Consider the following 24,991-nt stretch of genomic DNA (forward strand, 5'->3'; position numbering starts at 1 on the left):
ACTGTTTATTGCAGCTCAATTTACCATTGCCAAAATGTGGAAACAGCCTAAATGCCCACCAACCCAGGAATGGATTAACAAGCTGTGGTATATGTATACCATGGAATACTATTCAGCCATTAAAAGAAATGGAGACTTTACATCTTTCGTATTAACCTGGATGGACGTGGAAGACATTATTCTTAGTAAAGCATCACAAGAATGGAGAAGCATGAATCCTATGTACTCAATCTTGATATGAGGACAATTAATGACAATTAAGGTTATGGGGGGGAAGCAGAAAGAGGGATGGAGGGAGGAGAGTGGGGCCTTAGTGTGTGTCACACTTTATGGGGGCAAGACATGATTGCAAGAGGGACTTTACCTAACAATTGCAATCAGTGTAACTGGCTTATTGTACCCTCAATGAATCCCCAACAATAAAAAAAAAAAAAAAAAAATTTACTAAAATTTGATAAAAACAACATTCTTTGGGCCAGGCACGGTGGCTCATGCCTTTAATCCTAGCACTCGGGGAGGCCCAAGTGGGTGGATTGCCTGAGCTCACCGAGTTGAAGACCAGCCTGAGCAAGAGAAAGAGACCCCATCTCTAAAAATAGCTGGGCATTGTGGCAGGTGCCTGTAGTCACAGCTACTCAGGAGGCTGAAGCAAGATGATCACTCAGGTGCCAGAGTTTGAGGTTGCTATGAGCTATGACGCCATGGCAGTCTGCCAAGGGTGACAAAATGAGACTGTCTCAAAAAAAAAAGCATATATACATATATATATATTGTATTTTTGTAAGTGAAATAATACAATTTTTTTTCCTTTGGTAACTGGCTTATCTCACTTAGCATAATGCCTTTAATACTCATCCATGTTGTATATACCACATTCTGTTTATCAATTATTCTGTCAATGGACCCTTTGACGTATGAATCAGGGTGAAATATGTAAAGTTCACTTACATATTTTACCCCCAAAATTGTTATGTATTCCAGGCCCCAGAAATTAACTCCAGGCAGTAGCACTTAAAGTTAAGAATTAAAATTCTTGAGATGTGAGTTCAAAAGCTAGTGTACCAAAAGCATAGGCAATAAAGAAAAAAAAATAGGTAAATAGGACTTCAAAATCAAAACCTTTTGTGCTTCAAAGAACGCTATCAAGAGAGTGAAAACACAGCCCATGAAATGTGAGAAAATATGTGTAAATTATATATCTGATAAGGGACTAACATCTAGAATATATAAAGAACTCTTAAAATGCAACAGCAAAATCAAACAACCCAATTAAAAAATAGACTTCTGTGGTCATGTCTCTAAAGAAGATACAAATGAAAAGATGCTCAACATTGCTAATCATTAAGAAAGTGGTATATAATGGTATACCACTTCACATCCATTAGGGTGTTTGCGCTCAGAAAAACGAAACAAAACAGAAAATAACAAGTATTATGCGGAGAAATTGGAACTCCTGTGCACTGCTAGTGGGAATGTAAAATGGCATAGCCAAGGTGGAAAACAGTATAGTGGTTCCTCAGAAAATTAACATAGAATAACCATATGATCTAGCAATTCTCCTTTAGGCATATAACAAAAAGAATTGAAAGTGAGGGCTTAAAAAAATACTTGCACACCACTAATCACAACAGCATTATTCCACTTTAGCCAAAAGATAGAAGCAACTTGGGTCCATTTCATTGACAGATGAATTGATAAACAGAATGTGGTGTATACAACATGAATGAGTATTAAAGGCATTATGCTAAGTGAGATAAGCCAATTACCCAAGGAAAAGTACTGTATTGTTTCACTTACATATGAAACATCAAGAGTGGTCAAGTTCACAGGTACAGAAAATAGAATAGTGGTTGCCAGGGGCTGGAGGTAGGAAAAAATGAAGAGTTTCTATTTAATGGGCAGTTTCATTTTGGGAAGATGAAAAAGTTCTAGAGATGGGTGATGGTTGTACAGCAAAATGTACTTATGCACTGAATTATACATTTAAAAAAATGGTTAAAGTGGTAAATTGTATGTTATATATGTTTTACCACGTTTTTAAAAAGTGGACACAGCTTTCATCAATGAAAGATACCCTGACCACTGTAGGAAGTCCATTCCTATAAATCCAATCCAGAGAACAGACAAGCAGAGAACACGATTCCATCAGCCAACAGGCATTTATTGAGTACTTGCCTCATGGAAGTGAGACAGTCATTTCCTATCCAAGGCAGTGGTTAGCCACTGAGGACATCTGGATATAAAGTTTGAAAGAGAGATGATGAGGGGGATATTTTCTTCTTTTTTTCTATCCTCTTTCTTGTTATTTGATCTAGAAGAATCATGGAGTTCAAGTTAGACCATTAATTGAAAATGATACTAATATCCACAAAAGCCCCTGTTTTGGTTGGCAAGGTGATCTCCAAGGTACTTACTTTTGAGATCTCTCTTTTGTTTTGCACCACAGTGTTATGCCTCTTGGGAAGATTCAGTATTGAATGGACTCAATCTAAGGCCATGCTACAAGGCTTAATAGCCTAAGGGACTCAGAATCAATATAGACTGTATGCACATGTACAAGCAAGTGAACTCCGATGGAACCAATAAACACAACAGCTTTGTGTAAAACTTTACACAGATGCAGAAACTACTTTGAGTTAAACACTTTCCAAATGACAACTATTCTCTTGGTGTGAGTCTCCATGTATAATGGAAGGGAATTAGAATCTTGATATTCAGGGTCTGGTGACAGCATTAAGCTACCTGTTTTTCTTCAACTGTAAAACAAGGGCAGTGATTTTTGAGGGCTTATGTTTTTCACATAGTACATGGTGAATTACTTCACTTTTTAGAGCAGGATTTTGTTATATGTATTTGGATATATACCATGCAGCAGTCATGCTGCAGCCCTCACTTCCTAACACACTCACCGATGTATGGTACACAATAAGGTAGATTTCCTTAGATTATTGGTTAATCCAGATGGCTATAAGCTGGTAGACATCATGATAAAAGAGTTTGACTATCATTTTTCAATTTCTTGTTATGTGTTTTCTCTTTTTTTTTGTTCCTTCCCTATGAGGTTAGAACACTTATTTTGGTCATCAATCAGAACAGTAATGGTATTAAATACCTTCTAAAATGCCTGATATATAATAAATGCACAACAAATGTTTATTTCCAATTTTTAGTTAACTCCTCTTTCTCTACTAAAACTATTATTAGCTTTTACTTTATAAATAAAGCTCAACTCTTTCTATAGACATTGCAATCAACCAGCAGTCAACTGGTTTATCCATCTACCTTGGGTTCTTCTGAAAGCAGGGACTCAATCAAGTAGTTTACTGGCTAGGTGATCTTGAACTACAAGAAGCTGAAAGAGATGAGAAGGAAAAGCCATTGAACAATTGTTTAGTTAGCTGCCATTTTTGTTCACTTGAGACTTAATCCCTATAGGGACTCTCTGAGGAACTGTGCACTCAGAAATCTCAGAATTTTCCTTCCCAAGGACAAAAGGCTGACATATACCCACTCACTCCCCTCATTCATTGGTTAAGCGTGGCTTTCAGGGGACTTAACTCCCCTGTTTAGTTGTTCAGCCGTCTTAGCCACTCTGTCTGTAGAGAGATGCAGCTGGGGACTGTAGTATGCACAGGAACTGTCCAACACCTTTGCAGCTGAAATCCAAAGAAGTGCCACGAGACATCAAAAGTATCTCCTACAGTCTGTATCCCTTGAACCTTTCAGATCCACTTTTGCCCTATATGAAATTCATTCTGTCACCAACTCTTTAAGGTCATAACCAGCTGCTAATTCTTAAAAGAATTCAGACAAGAGAGTTAGTGTAGCAAGCGAATGTCCCCTGCTGCAACTGCTCCAAATGCCATAATTGATATTCATCAAGTCTTTTCTAGATTTTCACAGCTCATCCTTACTCTTGATAAGCAATTCAGCTGATGTAAGTGGATGTATGTAGTGGGAATATCTGAGCCCTCATCCTTGAGAAATCCAAGCCTTTGCTTGGCTTGCCTGTGTTAGACTGAGGTTGCTATAATTTTTTATTCAGTGCTTTTGTCAGGCATAGAAGAATAAGAGGACTCCCAGTGAATCTTTTGAGTCTGGAAATACCCCTCTGTACTTCTCTTACTTAGCAAGAAACCTAGGAGCTCATGATAATCAGGATCCATTTCTCTACCAGTATTAAAGAATGCCTTTTTCTACTAGTCCTTTGGCATAAAAAGCCAAAGGGAACATGTAGTCGTCATAGCTATAGGTTCTGTGAGATCTTAATGTGTCCCCTAGTGGAAATGATTTTCTCCCTACCACACTCAATAGTAATGAAGACACATAATCCAAAAGAGCCTAAAAATGTGGAAATAGGAAGCACAAACTTGCCATTGGGTCACTGGGTATGAAGGTAAGAGGAGCCATTTCTATTTCTCCACCTTGGCTTCCAGACTCATGTATACTAACTATTGGATACACAGCATTATATATATTGCTCATTGTCTCAAGGCATGTACCACATCCTATAGGACAGCTCTCAACTGTACAGAATGATGTTCCCTAGCTAACTGAGCCTGCTAATAGTTCATTCTAACATTCTGTCAGACCAGCAACTCATCTATAACACAGTATGTGATAGGAACAGGGGGTCCCATAGCCTTGTGCCCAGGTAGTCTTGTCATACCTCCTTTACGGTAGGTCCTTTGGTCCAAAGTAATGCTATGCAGGATACCATGTCAGTAAGTAAAGCATTCTGTAAGCTCTCAGATAATAATCCCAGAAGCAACACTCTGGGCAAAGAGGACAAACAAATTCAAAATAGGAAGTAATTCCAGTAAGGATGAATCACTCCCACTTCTAGAGGGAGGGGGTGTAAGGGATTTGATGCAATCAATTTGTCACTAAGCATCTGGCTGGTGTCCTTGAGGGTTGGCACTCTATTGAATACTCATCATTGGTCTTTGCTGCTGACAAGACAGAAATTCTGTAGAAGCAGTAGCCATGTCAGCTTGGTGAGAGCAAATCAATACTATTAGGGTCGTTCATGGCTCTGTACCTGCCAACAAAGCTGCTATGTTCATGATCCTGTGCACTGGCATTGGAATACCAGGAATAGAGGCTGGCTGATGTCTACCCAAGAAGCATCCTGTCTACCCTGTTGTTAAGCCTCCTTGGTGTGAATGCTTTCCAGCAGACATGAAAATATACTCTCATAAGTATAGCTACAAGACTATCCTTTTTTCCTTATTTTTTTTATTATTATTATTTTACATTTTCTTTTTTTGTTTTTTTTTTGTTTGTTTGTTTGTTTTGGCCAGGGCTAGGTTTGAACCCGCCACCTCCAGCATATGGGACCGGCGCCCTACTCCTTGAGCCACAGGCGCCGCCCTACATTTTCTTTTTTGAGACAAAAATCTCACTCTGTCACCTAGGTAGTGGGCAGTTGTGTCATCATAGCTCACTGTAACCTCACCTCCTGGGCTTAAGCAATCCTCCTGCCTCAGCCTCCTGAGTAGTTGGGACTATAGGCTCCCACCACAATGCCTGGCTAATTTTTCTATTTTTAGTAGATACAGCGTCTCCCTCTTCCTCAGGCTTATCTCAAACTCCTGAGCTCAAGCAATCTTCCTGCCTCGGCCACCCAGAGTGCTGGGATTACAGGCATGAACCACTATGCTAAGCTACTACACATAATAATTGTACATATCTGTGGAACAGTGTGATATTTAATTACAGGTATATAATGTATAATTACCATACCCCCTGCCTCAAACATCTATCATTTGTATGGAGAACATTCAAAATCCACTCTTCTGACTATTTGACAATATGCACCAAATAGTTGTTAATTATAATCATCCTACAGAGCTATAGAACACTACAATGTATTCCTCCTGTCTCACTGCCATTTAGTGTCCACTCCTGGCTACCCCATGCCCCCTTACCCTGCCCAGCCTCTAGTAACCACTGTTCTATTCTCTACTTCTATTCACACAGATATTTTTCTAATTATTTATTTTTCTTTATCTTCAGGGAACCCAGAAACCAAACCCAACTGAGATTGAAGGCCTGCAGACCTCAGGGACCCCACTGCTGATCCACACAACTCTCAACTCTTTAAATTCAGTATTATAATCTTGCTTGTTCTAGGCCCCTAACCAATCAGCCAGTTAGATCTCTAGGAGATGATGTACATCCTTACATCAGGCTAGTTCTTTCTTCATATATAAAGTGTACTGTCCAAATCTGTGCCTACTGTGAGGATTTTTTTCTTACCACTATCTTTTAGGGGCTCTCTGAAGTGGAGTATAGTATCCCAGGAGACCACTTTTGCTTAAACCAATATATTGATAGTCCATGTTTAAAACAGGCCTGTGGGCATGGTGGTTCATGCCTATAATCTGAGCACTGTGGGAAGCTAAGGCAGGAGGATCACTTGAGCCCAGGAATTTGAGGTTGTAGTAAGCTATGATAATGCCACTGCATTCTAAGCCAGGGTGACAGAGCAAGATCTTACTCAAATAAATAAGTAAAATTAAAAAAAAAAAAATCAGGCTGAGGGTGAGACTCTGCCTTAAAAAAAAAAAAATCATTAGCCAGGTGTTGTGGTGGGCGCCTGTAGTCCCAGCTACTTGGGAGGCTGAGGCAAAAGAATCACCTAAGTCCAAGAGCTGGAGGTTGCTGTGAGCTGTGCGATGCCACGGCACTCTACCGAGGGTGACAAAGTGAGACTCTGTCTCAAAAAAAAAAAAATCACAAAACACTAGGTATAGAAGGATCCCCTCTCTATGTATATTTATGTGTGATAAAAAATAAACTAGGTAGATAATCATCATAATATGTATAGTTGTATACAACTGTTATATACAGTTGAGAGACTGTGGATAGTTTTTATTTTTACTTGAGTATAGTCCCTAAATTTTAAAAGTACCTTATATTAATTCTGTAATAGAACTTCAAAGAGGATATTTTAAAACAACAACAACAAACAAACAGGCTTAATTTTGGTCACAGCGAGGTCTTCTGAGGCCGTGGGTGTGCACTGATGGAGAAGCACTGGCACAACACAGGTTGTTGACTTGGGAACACCATCATCTGTTTGTGAAACTTGCTTGGGCCCTCTGGACTTGCTTGCTCAGGCCTAATACTACATGGATCATTTCCATCATATGCTCATTACAGCTGGAACTGAGAGGATTTGACAAGACACAGTTCAAAGTGGGCATCTCTGATTGCAATTAATTGATGTCCCGTGGTGAGGCACTAAGCTCTCATAGGACCCTGTAGTGTAGCAGAAACTACTTTTCAGTGAGTTCTCTGTAGCATGAGGAATGCCTTGGCTCAGAATCCGAGGGCTCTGGGCTGCCACTCTTCTGCTGGATACCTCTGGTACCATTGAATCTGTTGTATCATGTAGTCCAGCAATAAGGAAGCTTGCACAATTGCCTGAACCGACTCATTGCCTGAATCTTCTCTTGCTTTAGGTCCCACTTGAAACAAACTTCCGAGCAACTCATTAAATGGGTTGGACCAGTATCTTCCATGTCATATCTGCTGGCCTCCAAATTTAAAGAGACCAAACTTGTGCAGTATCTCTTTCTAAGTATTAGGAATATAATAACAAACAATATCCATCCAATTATGCACTCAGGGCTGGGGGAAATGACCACAAGATGGCCTGTAAACCCATTGGAGATAGTTTGTGCCAGGACTTTATTTATCCTTTGGCCTCATTAAGTCCCTGCTTTATTAATGGGGTCATAATAGTGTTTGGGTCCCTGTTATAAGTCTCACCTCAGATCCCATATCTAACAGCCCTTGAAAAGTCTGCTTAAATAGTCATAGGTCTCTTTGGGGACAGAACTAATGTATATATTTATGATGGAATTGTAGGGCATCAGGCTTCCCCTTCAGTCATTGGGCTCTGGGTCTGATAACTGGTTCAGAAACTCAACAGAGGGTTATGCTTTTCTGTTGTGGTTGCCAGTCCTAGCCTGCTGATCACCTGATTTTGATTTTTTTTCTGATTGTTGAAGTCAAGTAATACTTCTGTAGGCTGCTTATCTGTCATCCCTAGGAACACAAACATCTGTTAGCCATCACCCCTAAATCCCTAGGGGCCTGGCACCCTGGTTACTCTTCTAGTCTTATTGCCCATCAAACTAACTATGCCTGTCTGCCCTGGACTCTAAATTCATGGAATTCATTCTCATTGGCCCCAGGAAGCACGATTCTACAGAAGCATTTTCTTCTGTGAACCCTGATTCACAGAGAACTCTGGCCTTTTAACAACTGCTAGTGCACATCTTGTCCTACTGAGTGGAGTATCATGGGAAACATAGTCAGACAGTGGGTCTCACATAAGAACCTGATTCTATTGTGCCCACCTCCTTGAGACTTCCGACTGGTTTCCTAACACTTGAAGACAGTTCTGGCACCTCACCATCATTGTCATGTCCAAGTTTCAAGGCACCATCTTCACAGTTTGTTAGGACAGGATGCTAAACCTTGAGTCATGAGAGAATGTTCAAAACTTTAAACACTCCTCTGCTCAGCCTTATATCCCACCACTCTATTCAATTTAACACCTGTAGCAGTGGCCCAGATGGGACGGAGCTGCTGCATGGTGGACTGGGAGTTCCCCAAGCAGAGATTTTACCCGACTACCCAGACAAAGGGAGGGAAGGTGCAATAAATTCACACACACAATTTCTTTTTCATGACCCAGAGAGATGACACCATTATCAGCCTTTAAAAAGGGAGATAGGTGCTGCCTCAAGCCAAAATTTCAAGGCCTTTTTATTGGGGCTTGAGGGGGCGTGCATTTACAAAGTAAAAAAGTGAGAAGGTATTAGTCTCCTGTTTCAACTAAACAGGCACTCTTTTGTTCATGAGGGTGAGGGACAGTGGAGCACTAAACTACAGATTAAAGGACACTATGGCAGAGTTTAAATGAGGGAAAGTTACAGCCCATGGGTTGGGTAGCTATGGTTTGGGGTATTCATCAGCTGCTTTCTAACTTTGTTGATATCCTGTCTCTACCATGAGGTTGATTTCTATGTAGATGTTTCCCAGACTCGCTTCTCATCTACTCTGCTGAAGATTCAGATTCCTCCTCCCCCTAGGCATGCAGAGCAGTGGAGGAGGGAGGTAGGGGCTAAGTCCAGGACCTTTTCCCATTTGAGTCCTCTGGAATCCCAGCCTACACTAGCTTATATCCCCAAACACCTTCCACCTTCTAGTTTAATCCCATACATCTTTCTTGTCAGGATTCTTGTTCTGTAATTCCTTCAGTAAGTTACTTCTTCCCATAGCAGAGACTGAATGATATGCTAGAACTCAACAAGCATCACTCTGCAAGCATTTAGGGAAGCCAGAAGAGGTTATCCCACGGAGGATAAGCATCATTTTGCAGGACTTTCAACTTGGGGAGGTTTTCATACTCCCTAGGTAAGGGAAAGCTGCTGTCCTCTAAAAAGGGGATGGAGATAGGCTTCCACAGCAACGGCATGCAGGTGAGGTCCTCAGCCATGTTCTCAGAGATTTCTCAGTCCCAGAGTCCCTCTCTTTCTCTATCAAAGCTGTGACTTTAGCATAGACCTTTAATATACAAAAAGTGCCGTCCAGTCTCTGTTGCCACTCCTAACATGAAATTCTGAGCCTGATTTTTAGTACAGACCGCTGTTTTGCTGCAGTGTCTCTTTACTTGCTGTCAAAGTGGATTTCTGATTTTCTTAGAATGCCTTGAGTTGATAGTTGGCTGAACTGAACTTGTCTTTGTCTTTAAAGTATTCCTTGAGCTTTTAAAGTAGTTCACAAAACCAGCCACTACTCTTAAAATTACCATTGCCCCTTTTCTTCCTAAGATTAGAGATATTATTAAAATGTAAGCAAAGCTCCACCTTCCACTGCATCCTGTCCACTGCAGGTGAGAGTTTGATAATTATGCCAGAGATTATCAACACCACAATTGCCACCAACAGTGGAGTTTTTGTTTCCACCTGACTGGTGAACAAACCATTTCTAGAATACTGCCCTGAGGGTCTGCTTTCTCAGAGTCATCCAGTATTACTGTCCACCCAAAACAGAGCCTGGGGTAATGACTGGAGTTCGGGTAAATGGTTTGTGAGATGACTCTAAGGTGGGAAGGCAAGAGGAAGCTTCCTGAGAGAAGGAAGATGGAAAAGTCAAAAAACTTGTGTTATTGGATTGTTTTGGAGGTGGAGCACGATGGCGGATGGGACGGATGTGTAGCCCACCTCTCCCAGGTCATCAGGTGAGAGGAAAGTGGGTCTGGAACTTTCCGCCACATGGATTGTTGGTGTGGACATACAGCTCGAGACGCGCAGCGAATTGGCGGATTGCTGTATATGAGGTGTAATTTAAAACCACGGACTCTGTTGTAGAGATTTTTCCTGCTTGGCTGTGCTGGCCGGCAGGCCCCTCCCTCACAGAGGACAGCAGCTTGCAATTCCTGGCAAAACCCAATTGACAAAAATTTATTCCTGAGCTGAGTTTAGTGACCCAAAGGGGGTCCCGCTTAGAGCCACAGGGGGCTAGGCTGCCCGATGGAAAATTGAAGGGAAGAGATCCTGCCCGGGAAACAGACATTTTGAATTGTCCGAAATGGGGGACACCTTCCCCCAGAACAAAAGGAGTGATTAAATAGACTGGACCATTTCTGGTGGAGAATATTGGTGTGGGCTTGTGGGCGGCTAGACTCAAAAGTTCAGATTCAAAAGTGAGACTCTGAGCCACAAAAACTGAGGATAAGGTCTCCGTATGTTGCAGCCGCAGGAGCTGGCAGCAGCTAAAGCTGGCAGCATCCAGCACCCTCCCCCACAGCCGATTGCAGTTGCCAGTTTACAGGAGAATGTGGGAGCAGAGTGGAAAGATTTGTGAAGCATGGACTCCTGCACCAAGTTGGGAGGTCGGATAGGAGTGCTGCCTAGAACAGAGCAGCTGAGATTGGACAATAATTAGGTAATAAACTTTTTTTTTTTTTTTTTTTTGTAGAGACAGAGTCTCACTGTACCGCCCTGGGGTAGAGTGCCGTGGCGTCACACGGCTCACAGCAACCTCTAACTCTTGGGCTTACGCAATTCTCTTGCCTCAGCCTCCCGAGCAGCTGGGATTACAGGCGCCCGCCACAACGCCCGGCTATTTTTCTGTTGCAGTTTGACCGGGGCTGGGTTTGAACCCACCACCCTCGGCACATGGGGCCGGCGCCCTACTCACTGAGCCACAGGCGCCGCCCTAGGTAATAAACTTTTACAGAAACTCCAAAATGGGATTGACCAGGTAAGGTGGTTACCATGGTAACAGTGTAAACTGTGAACCAGGTGTAAGTCTGGGAACCACTCACAGCGCTACCTGGTGTCCAGAAAGTATATTGCATTCTAAATATATTCCTACGAAAGCTGATCCCTATGTCATACATATAGATGTATATTTCTACATATATACAAGAATAATATTTTTGTGGTTGGTGCCTTTTTTTTTTCTTCTCCTCATCACTTTCTTGAAGGAGCTAGTCTTAATTTTATTTTTTTAATATATTTTTTCTTTTTATTTTTTCTATTTTTAATTTTTTCTTTCTCTTTTTTAACTTTTTTATGAACACCACTTTTTTTCTTCTCTTTTTTCCCTTCTTGCTTGCTCTTTTTCCCTTCTTATGGTTTCTGAGAGTGCTTACAACAGATTTTTAGAGGTTTTTTTGTTTGTTCGTTTTGTTTGTTTTTTACCTTTTTTCCCCAATTATCTTACAATTGTCATTATTTTTATTGTAGTTGTTTTTTTTTTGTTGTCTGTATTTCTATGTGTTTCTGATTGTTTGTGCATCTGTGGGCTTGTGTGTCTGGTAGCCATTTTATCTATTTGCTCATTTGGCCTCAATGAGTTTGGTGTTTTGCTAAATCCTCGGGTTGGCTATTTTCCCTAACTCCAATTTTCACATTCAACAAGAACAAGCAGGAGGCTAGAGCTGACAGCTAACCGTGCTGCGAATACAAAACTGCCGGAATAAAGACAGGGCCTAAGGCACAGGTTCTGGGAACTCAAAACAGCTTCTCTTCTGCAGGGGAATTTAGCAGGGGCAGAAAAAAATTAACACAAAGTTGTTCTGTTCTGTCAGTAACATCAATCAGGGGCGGGGCTGGAACTGAGTGAACACCCCCCAGCCCGAGGTTGTCAGGCCTCACCTCTCCCTACTGGATAGAGACAGCAGCTGCCTGGTCACTGAGCAGATATAGATTTCCATGTGATTCATGCAGTTGCAAACCCCAGGAGTATCTGCTCACTGGAGGCAACTGGGTCACAGCCCTGCGGGGCTATCAGTGACTGGGTGTGACAAAGTTGCAAGGTGGGGAAGGAGGCATCAACCTTCCCAGACTAATCTATTTGCTGGGTGGGTCCTCCTGACTTCACGGAGCACTGGAGCAAGTCATATTTGAGTTGTCAACAGACCTCTGAAATTCAATTGCCAGAGACCTTTTAAGCTCTCACACCTAAGACAGGTGCTGATTGAGACAATTGATTTGAACTGAGCCAATCGCCCGAGGACTACTCAAGTGGTGCCCTGGGTGTGTGGTTGTAGGAAGGTTTAATTTTCCTTTTCCAATTGCTGCCTATGGGGGGCAGGGTGACTTAATTGCTGGTATTTCTCCACAGCTGAGACATCAACCAAGAGTAACTGTTTCACTAGGGTTGGACAGAGACCAACTGAAAATAAGACAGAACCACTTAGCCCCACCACACCAAACTGGTCCCCATTCTCTCAGGCCGTAGCACTGTACGGGTCCTCGACAAAGTTCTAGGGGAAAAGTCAAACAGTGGAAAATAATCATGGGATGGAATCAGCGGAAAAACTCTGGTAACATGAATAACCAGAATAGATCAACACCCACCCCCCCAAGGAAAGATATGGCAGATGTAACTGAAGATCTCATTCATAAACAGCTGGCCGAGATGTCAGAAATCGAATTCAGAATTTGGATTGCAAATAAGATTAATAGAATGGAGGAAAATTTGGAATTAGAAATTCGAGGAGCAATTCAAAAGTCGGAATTAGAAATTCGAGGAGAAATTCAAAAGTTGTCTCAAGAATTTAATGAATTTAAACTGCTTCTGAACATTAATTATGAGCTCCATAGGGATAGATATGATTGAAGATATTTAAAGTGTATTCATACATGCTGACCGTGTACTGTGAAAGTTGTCCTTGCAGAAGAGAAATCCCAACTCCCAAGTAACTATCACAAGAAAATTATACAAATGTGCTATTATGCAATACATGGATTTAAAATGAAAAATGTGCTGACAAGATCATCATAGGTAGGAGACAACTAGCTTCAAGTGGAGTTTATTGCAAAAATTATTTTTTAAGTATCTTTTAAATGTAATACGTGACTATCTTAAGAAAACGCTCTTATTCATTGCTATCCAGGCATGCCTTGTTTTAATGTGCTTTATCGCACTTGTAGATACTGCATATTTTTACAAATGTAAGGGTTCTACAACCCTACACCCCACCAGTCTGTTGGGGCTATTGTTCCATAGCGTGTGCTCACTTCATGTTTCTGTGTCAAATTTTGGTAATTCTCTCAATATTTCAAATATTTTCATTACTCTTACATCTGATCAGTGATCTTTGATGTCACTACTGAAGTTGTTTTGGGGTGACATGAATCATGTTTATGTTAAGACAAAACCACCAAAGATTTTGATGCACTGAAGCAAGAATTTGCAGCCCTCAAAGATCTGAAAAATACAGTAGAAACCCTCAGTAGCAGAGTGGAGCAAGGAGAAGAAAGCATTTCTGACATTGAAAACAAAGCCTTTAAATGCTCCCAAACTCTCAGAGAGGAAGAGAAATGGAGAACAAAAATGGATCATTCTCTCAGAGAGCTCTGGGATAATTCGAAGAAGGCTAATATACGCCTCAATGGAATCCCTGAAAGTGATGAAGTGGCCTTGCAAGGCACAGAGGCCCTTATCCATGAAATTATGAAAGAGAATTTTCCAGACACGCCAAGAGATTCTGAAATTCAGATAGCAGACAGTTTCAGAACCCTAGCATGACTCAATCCAAATAAGAAATCCCCCCAGGCATATCATAATTAACTTCACTAAAGTTAATATGAAGGAGAAAATTCTCAAAGCTGCCAGGAGAAAGAAAACCATTACCTTCAAAGGGAAGAATATTAGAATGACTGCAGATCTCTGCTGAAACTTTTCAAGCCAGAAGAGGGTGGTCATCGAATTTTGATCTCCCAAAGCAAAATAGCTTTCAACCCCGGATCTTGTATCCAGCTAAACTGAGTTTAATTTATGATGGAGAAATTAAATACTATAATGACATTCATATGTCGAAGAAATTTACCATAACCAAACCAGCTCTTCAGGATATTCTCAGACCTATCCTCCATAATGACCAGCCCAATTCTCTACCACAAAAGTAAACTCACTCAGAAACTTTTGATCAAACTCCAACTTCCACAGTGGTGAAAGGATTAAAAATGTCCACTGGACTTTTGAAAAACTCGATACCCAAAATTTTACCAGACTTATCAATATTCTCCATTAACGTAAACGGCTTAAACTGTCCTCTAAAGAGGCACAGGTTAGCTGAATGGATACAAAAACTCAGGCCAGATATTTGCTGCATACAAGAGTCACACCTTACCTTAAAAGACAAATATAGACTCAGGGTGAAAGGATGGTCATCCATATTTCAGGCAAATGGTAATCAGAAAAAAGCAGGTGTTGCAATTCTATTTGCAGACACAATAGGCTTTAAACCAACAAAAGTAAGGAAGGATAAGAATGGTCACCTCATATTTGTTAAGGGTAATACTCAATATGATGAGATTTCAATTATTAATATTCATGCAGCCAACCAGAATGCACCTCAATTTATAAGAGAAACGCTAACATACATGAGAAACTTTATTTCCTCCAGCTCCATAATAGTCAGAGATTTCAACACTCCTCTGGCAGTGTTGGATAGATCCTCCAATAAGAAGATGAGCAAAGAAATCTTAGATTTAAACCTAACATTTGGATTTAGCAGACATCTACAGAACATTTCATCCCAATAAAACTGAATACAAATACTTCTCATCAGCTCACAGAACATACTCCAAAATCAATCACATCTTAGGTCACGAGTCTAACCTCAGTAAATTTAAAGCAATAGAAATTATTCCTTGCATCTTCTTGAATCACCATGGAATAAAAGTTGAACTCAGTAACAACAGGAATCTGCATACTCATACAAAAACATGGAAGTTAAATAACCTTATGTTGAATGATAGCTGGGTCAGAGATGAGATTAAGAAATAAATTGCCAAATTTCTGGAACAAAACAACAATGAAGACACAAATTATCAGAACCTTTGGGATACCACAAAGGCAGTACTAAAAGGGACATTTATAGCACTGCAAGCCTTCCTCAAGAGAACGGAAAGAGAGGACGTTAACAACTTAATGGGACATCTCAAGCAACTGGAAAAGGAAGAACATTCCAACCCCAAACCCAGTACAACAAAAGAAATAACCAAAATTAGAGAAGAATTAAATGAAATTGAAAACAGAAGAATTATAAAACAGATCAATAAATCAAAAAGTTGGTTTTTTGAAAAGGTCAATAAAATAGAAGAACCTCTAGCTAACCTAATCAGAAAAAAAAAGTGTAAAATCTCTAATTTCATCAATCAGAAACGAGAGAGACGAAATAACAATGGACTCCTCAGAAATTCAAAAAATCCTTAATGAATATTACCAGAAACTTTATTCTCAGAAATATGAAAATCTGAAGGAAGTTGATCAATACTTGGAAGCATGTCACCTTCCAAGACTTAGCCAGAATCCAGTGGAAATGTTGAACAGGCCTATATCAAGTTCTGAATTAGCATCAACCATACGAAATCTCCCTAAAAAGTAAAGCCCGGTACCAGACGGCTTCACATCAGAATTCTACCAAACCTTTAAAGAGGAATTAGTACCTATATTACTCAACCTGTTCCAAAATGTAGAAAAAGAAGGAAGACTACTCAACATGTTCTATGAAACAAACATCACCCTGATCCCCAAACCAGGAAAAGACTCAACAAGAAAAGAAAATTATAGACCAACATCACTAATGAATATAGATGCAAAAATATCAACAAGATCCTAACAAACAGAATCCAGCAAAACATCATCAAACAAATTATACGTCATGACCAAGTTGGTTTTATCCCAGGGTCTCAAGGCTGGTTCAATATACGTAAATCTATAAATGTAATTCAGCACATAAACAGATTAAAAAACGAAAACCATATGATTCTCTCAATTGATGCAGAAAAAGCTTTTGATCATATCCAGCATCCCTTCATGATCAGAACACTTAAGAAAATTGGTATAGAAGGGACATTTCTTAAACTGATAGAGGCCATTTACAGCAAACCCACAGCCAATATTGTATTGAATGGAGTTAAATTGAAATCATTTCCACTTAGATCAGGAACCAGAAAAGGCTGCCCATTGTCCCCACTGCTCTTTAACATTGTAATGGAAGTTTTAGCCATCGCAATTAGGGAAGAAAAGGCGATCAAGGCTATCCATATAGGGTCAGAAGAGATCAAACTTTTGCTCTTTGCAGATGATATGATTGTATATCTTGAAAACACCAGGGATTCTACTACAAAACTCTTAGAAGTGATCAAGGAATACAGCAGCGTCTCAGGGTACAAAATCAACATTCATAAATCGGTAGCCTTTATATATACCAACAATAGTCAAGCTGAAAAAACAGTTAAGGACACTATTCCGTTCACAGTAGTGCCAAAGAAGATGAAATATTTGGGACTTTATCTAACAAAGGATGTGAAAGATCTCTATAAAGAGAACTATGAAACTCCTTAAGAAAAGAAATAGCTGAAAATGTTAACAAATGGAAAAACATACCATGCTCATGGCTGGGAAGAGTCAACATTGTTAAAATGTCCATACTACCCATACTACTATACCATTTACTATATGTAAATGTCCATACATATAAAAAGCAATATGCAATTTTAATGCAATCCTATTAAAGCTCCACTGTCATACTTTAAAGATCTTGAAAAAATAATACTTCGTTTTATATGGAATCAGAAAAAAACCTCGAATAGCCAAGACATTACTCAGAAATAAAAACAAAGCAGGAGGAATCATGCTATCAGACCTCAGACTATACTATAAATCGATAGTGATCAAAACAGCATGGTACTGGCATAAAAACAGACAAGTAGATGTCTGGAACAGAATAGAGAACCAAGAGATGAGTCTAGCTACTTACCATTATCTAATCTTTGACAAGCCATTTAAAAACTTTCAGTGGGGAAAAGATTCCCTATTTAATGAATGGTGCTGGGTGAACTGGCTGGCAACCTGTAGAAGACTGAAACTGGACACAACACCTTTCACCATTAACTAAGATAGACTCTCACTGGATTAAAGATTTAAACTTAAGACATGAAACTATAAAAATAATGGAAGAGAGTGCAGGGAAAATCCTTGATGGAATCGGTCTGGGTGAGTATTTCATGAGGAGGACCCCCCGGGCAATTGAAGCAGCTTCAAATATATACTACTGGGACCTGATCAAAGTAAAAAGCTTCTGCACAGCCAAGAACACAGTAAATAAAGCAAGCAGACAGCCCTCAGAATGGGAGAAGATATTTGCAGGTTATGTCTCTGACAAAGGTTTAATAACCAGAATCCACAGAGAACTCAAACGTATAAGCAAGTAAAGAACAAGTGATCCCATCGCAGGTTGGGCAAGGGACTTGAAGAGAAAATTCTCTGAAGAAGGCAGGTGCATGGCCTACAGACATATGAAAAAGTGCTCATATCTTTAATCATCAGAGAAATGCAAATCAAAAGTACCTTGAGATACCATCTAACTCCAGTAATATTAGCCCAAATCATAATGTCCCAAGACCAGAGATATTGGCATAGATGTGGAGAAAAGGGGTCACTTCTACACTGCTGGTGGGAATGCAAACTAATACATTCCTTTTGGAAAGATGTTTGGTGAACACTTAGAGATTTAAAAATAGATCTGCCATTCAATCCTATAATTCCTCTACTAGATATATACCCAGAAGACCAAAAATCACATTATAACAAAGATATTTGTACCAGAATGTTTATTGCAGCCCAATTCATAATTGCTAAGTCAGGGAAAAAGCCCAAGTGCCCATCGATTCATGAATGGATTAATAAACTGTGGTATATGTACACCATGGAATATTATGCAGCCTTAAAGAGAGATGGAGACTTTACCTCTTTCATGTTTACATGGATGGAGCTGGAACATATTTTTCTTAGTAAAGTATCTCAAGAATGGAAGAAAAAGTATCCAATGTACTCAGCCCTACTCTGAAACTATGGCTTTTATATGAAAGCTATAACCCAGTTATAACCTAAGAATATGGGGTGGAGGAGAGAGGGGGAGGAAGTAGGGAGCATGGGCGGAGGGAGGGTGATTGGTGAGATTACACCTGCGGTGCATTTTACAAGGGCACATGTGAAACTTAGTAAATGTAGAATATAAATGTCTTAACACAGTAACTAAGAAAATGCCAGGAAGGCTATGTTAACCAGTGTGATGAAAATGTGTCAAAATATTTATAAAACCAATGTATGGTGCCCCATGATTGCATTAATGTACATAGCTATGATTTAATAAAAAAAATAAAAATAAAACATGTGTTACTGAGCTATCACTGTGGCGACTGGGCTCAAGCGACTGGCCTTCTGGGAATCCTCAGAGGAGCCATGTGTAATACAGGAGAATTGTCCCTACAAAGCATGGCAGGCTAAAGGACTTATCTCTTATTGCCACACGCTGTTGGGTGAGGATTCTCCTGGACGGCAGGGGAGCATTTCTTCCCTGTACTTTGGGCTTGCCCCGCACCATGTGTATAAGCTCTCTCTGCTTCAGAGAAAGGCTTGAAAAAAAGTCAGAGAGATGCAGGGGGCACCAGCAGGGGGACTCTGCGCATGGGAAAGACCCCTACAGCTGCAGCATTAGGCAGAGGTGGGATGGGAGACCGTGGTACAGCTACTTCACCGCAAGAGCCACCCCACACACCAGTCAGTGGGCTCCTGGACTCCTTTAGTTAAATATGCCCATCTCTTCCTTGCTGGGAACCCTAAGCACAAGCCCTAGCTATTCTCAGCCAGACAACTTTGGTCTCTTCCCAGTGAGAGATGAGACAATCCACGTGCATTTTATAAAGCTGGTGCCAGCTGAGGAAAAGATCTTAGCAAGAGGAGCTGCTGATGTTCTGTCAGTTGTATTTTTGTTAGCTGTCCAATCTCTTGCTCCTGGCCCCAAAATCTGGTGGCCAAAAGAAAGACTTTTGCTCTGCCTTTCAGGATGCTATCTGGGTGTATCTCTCAGAAAAGATACTAAAATATCTAGTTGAGGAATAATATAGGTTCCTCTGTTCTTTTGTGAACTTCTGGTCCATCTTCCATCCCTCTTGGGTTCCAGGGAGCACTGGTTGAAGTAGCAAGGTGATGACTTTTCTGGGTTTCTTTTTGACAGTGAGTTCTTCCCTCACTTTGGACTTTGGCATGATTCGTATTTGTACTTTAGCCTGTCTGATTAAACCTCTCCTCAAAGCAACTCTTGTGTCATTTGAGGGGAACTCTTCATACTGTAGACCAAAAATTCACTCCTTTGAGGAGGTGGCATTGGGTTGCAGGGGAAAAGGGTCCCTACTGTGTATTCGGGGTCCACGGCTTGAAAACTGTCTCTTCCACCTGCTGTCTTTACTGCCTCATCTCTCAGGACATTTGTTTTCTGCCCCTGGAATTCTCGTAAGCTATAAAACTGCCAGGATTTGCAGATTTTTGCAATGTGGTACTACTGTGCACACTTTGGAAGTAGTACTTTGCAATACTCTAAAGGACTAGAAAGAAAAGAGTAAGGATATTCCTGAGAATATTATTAGTATTATTGTCGGTGTAGGCTAAGATTTGGCGTAGGAGTGACAGCCCTGTGGATAAATGTTTGGCTGTCCTTTTGTTTCCCCTACCCCTTCACCAGCCACTCCCCTCATCCCCACTGGTTCCTCTCAGGTCCAGGCTTGTCCCTGGCATTGGTGGACATGGCTTGGTCTCCAGGTGTCCGTCCAAGTTCAGAACTTAGAGCCAAGGCAGTACATTCTGCACAGTCCTGCTTGAGGCTTCCCTTTTCTCATTTGAAGATTTTATTGTGTCTCCTGGGGGATCAGAAATGTGGGTAAGAAAGAGGAATTCAGAAAGTACAAAGTGTGGGGCCGGAAAAGGCAATAATGTGAAGGAGAGTCCAGATTTAGAAAAACTCTGTCCAAAAAGGAATATTGGGGTCAGAACAATGATGACATTATCTTCCATCTAGTGGTTCACACTGTTCTCTCTCACCTCTGCCTCATGACAGGTTTTATTCACACTTAAAAAGCGCTACTTCCTTTCTCAGCAAATGTTATTCACTTAAGAAGAAGAGCTGAGCTTTCAATTCCCCACCTCTTTTCCTTCCTTCTTCCTGTTCTACTCTCCAATTTCTCATGTTCCCTCTATGAAAAGATCAATTGAAAGCTAAGACTCAAACAAAATCGGAACCATGAGACCTATAAAAATAACTGAGTTTAAAAAGTGAAAAATGTCTGTCTTTAGTTTTCACCTAAAGGCAGATTCTGAGACAAGGATTGGGGTGCGAACAATTTATTTGGGAGGTTGTGATATTATGAGATATATGTATTGGCTTTTGTCCATGGTTCCTGACTCATGATTCCCATAACCCTTGTTATTTCCTAAGTGACTAAAAGCAATAAGCATATCTTTTGCTAAAGTATTTCCCTTAGTTCTTGAAGCTGCTTCAAAAACGACTTCAGAGTGATAAAGGTGAAAGATAGTCTTTTGTAATAATGTCATCAGGACACTTTAGGCTTCAGAAATAGCTTTTCTCTCTCTCTCTCCCCTCCTACCCTCCTTTCACCCACTGCTTTCTCTTCCCAGAACAGAAATCTTCCCCCACATTTCTGTCTTTGGAGCTGTCCATAAAAAATTCTCTGACTTACCTTGTCTGATGGTAGGTCATTGGACCTCCACCTAGGAAGGGGTCCTGCCCCTTACCCTGGAAAAAGGAAAGCTGATAGAGGCCAAGAAGGCTCTGAACTGACCGCCTTGCTGGGTTTCCCTACTCAGTATGTTAGTATTAGATCTCACCCCTTTTATACAGTCACATCTTTGCATGGTTGTCATGCTTCAGTCATGCTTGTCCAGCAGAGCCTCCATAAAAGGCCCAAGAGGACAGGGTGTGGAGAGCTTTTGGATAGCTGAAGACGCGGAGGCTCCTGGACGGTGGTGCACCCTGAGAGGACATGGGAGCTCTGCAGCCCTTCTCACATGCCTTGCTCTGTGTATTTCTTCATCTGTATCCTTTGTAATATTCTTTATAATAAACCGGTAAACATAAGTAAGTGTTTCCTTGAGTTCTGTGAGCTGCTCTAGAAAATTAATCAAACTCAAGAAGGAGCTGGTTGGTTAGAAGCATAGGTAAAAACAACCTGGGGCTTGTGAGTGGCATTGTGCTCCTGGAATAGCACAAGTGGGGGGCAGTCAGGTGGGACTGAGCCCCCTGTGGGATCTGATGCTATATTCAGATAGATAGTGTCAGGAATGAGCTGGAGGACACCCCACTGGTAGCCACTGCAGAACTGATTGCTTGTTTGCTGTTGGGGAAAATCTACACACATTTGGTATCAAAGGCATGTTGTGGGAGAGCTGAGTTTGTTTTTTTCTTTTACAGAGGTGATTTCAGGAAGCATCATAAGGGAGAAGGGAAATGAAACAGGAAATGGAGGAGACAGGGCCAAAGATGGTGCAGTATACATGTACAATTGGGGTTCAGTTCCACTGCGGACCCTCTGCAAGACTGTGTAGGACTTGTCTGAAATTGTCCCAACAGGAGAGAAGAAATGAGAGGAAAATATATTTCCATCATTATCTGCCCATCACTAGTTGAAGTTTCCCCCTTTGGAAATTGACTGCCTGGGAGCCCTCGTGAAGACAGATGCCTAAGGTGAGAAGCCATTGGACTAAACACAGATAACCTCCAGGGTGGGCAGAGGGAATATAAGCTGGCTACTGACATCACCTATTTGCAGATTTTGTCTGAATAAACCTATCTGCTAATTTAGCTTTCCCTCCCTCTGTATTGACTAATGGTTTTATTTTTTAAAAACATGTTTTTATATGCTCTATGGTAACAATGATACCCTATAAGGCCTCACATTTCTCACAATGCCCTTCTATATCTATTATCACATTTAATCTCAAAAATCCTTGATATGAATATTCATAGCCTTTCTTTACTATAAAAGAGCTATGACCAACATAAGTTAAATATTCCCTCATAAGGCCATAAAGTGAGTAAGTTGCTGATGTTCAACTCGGCTCTTAGGATCCTAATCTTGGTACTTTTCCCACCATACACACATTTGCCTCCTATAATAGCACAAATTTCTTGAGCCTAGGCTTGGGATGTAATATACTAATGATGCTTAAATAATATGTACAAGTGATGTTAATGTTATTTATATGACCCTCTCATCTTCATATCCCTAACTGGTGCACATAGGGTACATTTTAGAAGACAAGGAATGCACCATAAAATACAAAAAGAATTAACTAATAATGGATATAAATCCATTGTAAATAGAGAAATGCTAGGAAGAAGCTGATGGAACAGTAGTTAGGGCAGGACAGGAAATAGCAGATTGTTTTTCTCCCCACATCGGAAGATTGGAAGTGTAATTTTCTTTTTCTTTTTTTTTTATTTTTTCATAATTTTTTCTTTCTTTTTTTTTAATTAAATCATAGCTGTGTACATTTATGCAATCGTGGGGCACCATATACTGGTTATATATACAATTTGACATATTTTCATCACACTGGTTAACATAGCTTTCCTGGCATTTTCTTAGTTATTGCGTTAAGACATTTATATTCTACATTTACTAAGTTTCACATGTACCCTTGTAAGATGCACCATAGGTGTGGTCCCACCAATTACCCTCCCTCCACCCATCCTCCCCCTGGAAGTGTAATTTTTAATGAATAGAGTGAAGTTGATTATAAATTTAAGATATTCATCCTCAGGATTTGCTATAGGCCAACAGCTAGTGGAATTTTTAATTCCCTCCACTAAGTATTAAAATTATAATAAGCCAAAGACCAAGAAGGCATGAGAAAAGAGGCCTGTGCCTAAAATAATCCCTATTTAGAATCAGGTTTACAAAATAAAAAGAATTATAATAAAACTGAGCTGCCGATATGTATCAAGGAAAACAGAGAGCTGTTACCCTGGAGAAAATTGTGACTTTGAAAATATCACTAAGAAAAGACAGAAAATATTAATATTGTTCACAGGCAAACAATATGAGCTACAAAAGCAGGGTTAAATAGATGTTTTATTTTTTTTAAACTCTCTGCTCTATGTTTGCTGTATGGTAATAGTGATACCCTATAATGGCTTTCAGGTCTGCCAGACCTGCCAGGAAATACTATGAAGAGAATATGGCAGGTCCTGGTTTTCTATCTAAGATCCAGTTGCCCAGTATTCTCCCCTAACAGGACCCCACTTTTGCTCAGCTATTCATCTATGCTGCATGTGATTCTTGTGTAATCCCCGGCTCAGGGGTCAATCCTAATTGGCCTGAGTCAATGATGATTTTCCTATTCCTTTGCCAGGATTGGCTTCTGAGCACATGGTCCAGGTGAAAGGTGTAAGCCGTGGCGCGCAGAGATGTTCAGGCCAGGTGTATTGAAAAGGGAGGGTGATCCACCTGGGTAGTGCAAAGATGGTGTCTGTGCTCAGGGGCAGTGAGATACCCCTTTTATATGGGGCCACAGGGGGTGGGCACATTCCACAGCTTGCCTAAAAAGATAGGGTCTTGTGGCATAAACTTCTCTGGGGGGGGTGGGGGGTGGGTGGAGTAAACCAGATCCTTTGTGTCTTTGTCTCGGGGGGGAGGAAAGGGTTCATGTGTGGCTTCCTTAGGCCCCCGCATCACCAGTGACCTAGTTCTTATCCATGAAGAGGCTAGGCAAAGGCCTCTGGGAAGTGCTCCCTGTGATAGGATGTAGCCCCTTTATGCCTCTGGACATTTCTTTGTCTGTATAGGATGCCTGATGCCTGGAACGGCTCCACCCATCTGAGCAGGAAGCCAGGACACTGTCACTGTGAGTAGGGAGACAGAAGGAAGCTGGATCCATGATGGCATTGGTGAGTAGCTGCATCAACTCTAAACCTATTTACTGAATGCCTTAGGATTTCCTAACTTAACTAAATTTCTAAGCCAATTTAGCTGAGGGATTTTTGCAACTTGTAACCAAAGACACCTTACCTGATTAGGGTTCACCTGGCAGAGGGATGTTGTCCTTTTGATAGTGGTAGAGAAACAGGACAAAAGTAGGAGATTGTGCATAATATTATATGTATGTCCAATTCATTTATTAGAAAATATTCAGGGAAATTCTAATTCCAAGGAATTATATCTATGTTTTCCTGAAGCAGGACAAAATATATGTTTTTAAGAAACAGAAGGAAGAATGTTTATTCTTTTCTCCAGTAATAATGCATTGTGCTATACACAGTAGACCCACTGTAAGTAAGTTGGCCATCCAAGGGGCTGTAACAAACTGGTCAACACACTGAGGTGGTCAACATAGGAACTAGGCCTACTTTCCTGATATGTACATGTGATGTATGTCCTATCTATAAAAATTAGATCAATTTAAGGAGGTGGTCAATGTAGGGAGGTGGTCAATGATGGACGTTGGATAACATAAGGATAGTTTGTTTTTGTTTTTGAGATAGAGATTTGCTTTGTCACCCAGTTGGAGTACAGTGGCACAGTCATAGCTCACTGCAGCCTTGAGCTCCTGGGCTCCAGCGACACTCTTGCTTCCCAAGTGGCTAGGACAA

This window comes from Nycticebus coucang, chromosome 5, assembly GCF_027406575.1.
Source record: "Nycticebus coucang isolate mNycCou1 chromosome 5, mNycCou1.pri, whole genome shotgun sequence".
NCBI lineage: Eukaryota > Metazoa > Chordata > Mammalia > Primates > Lorisidae > Nycticebus > Nycticebus coucang.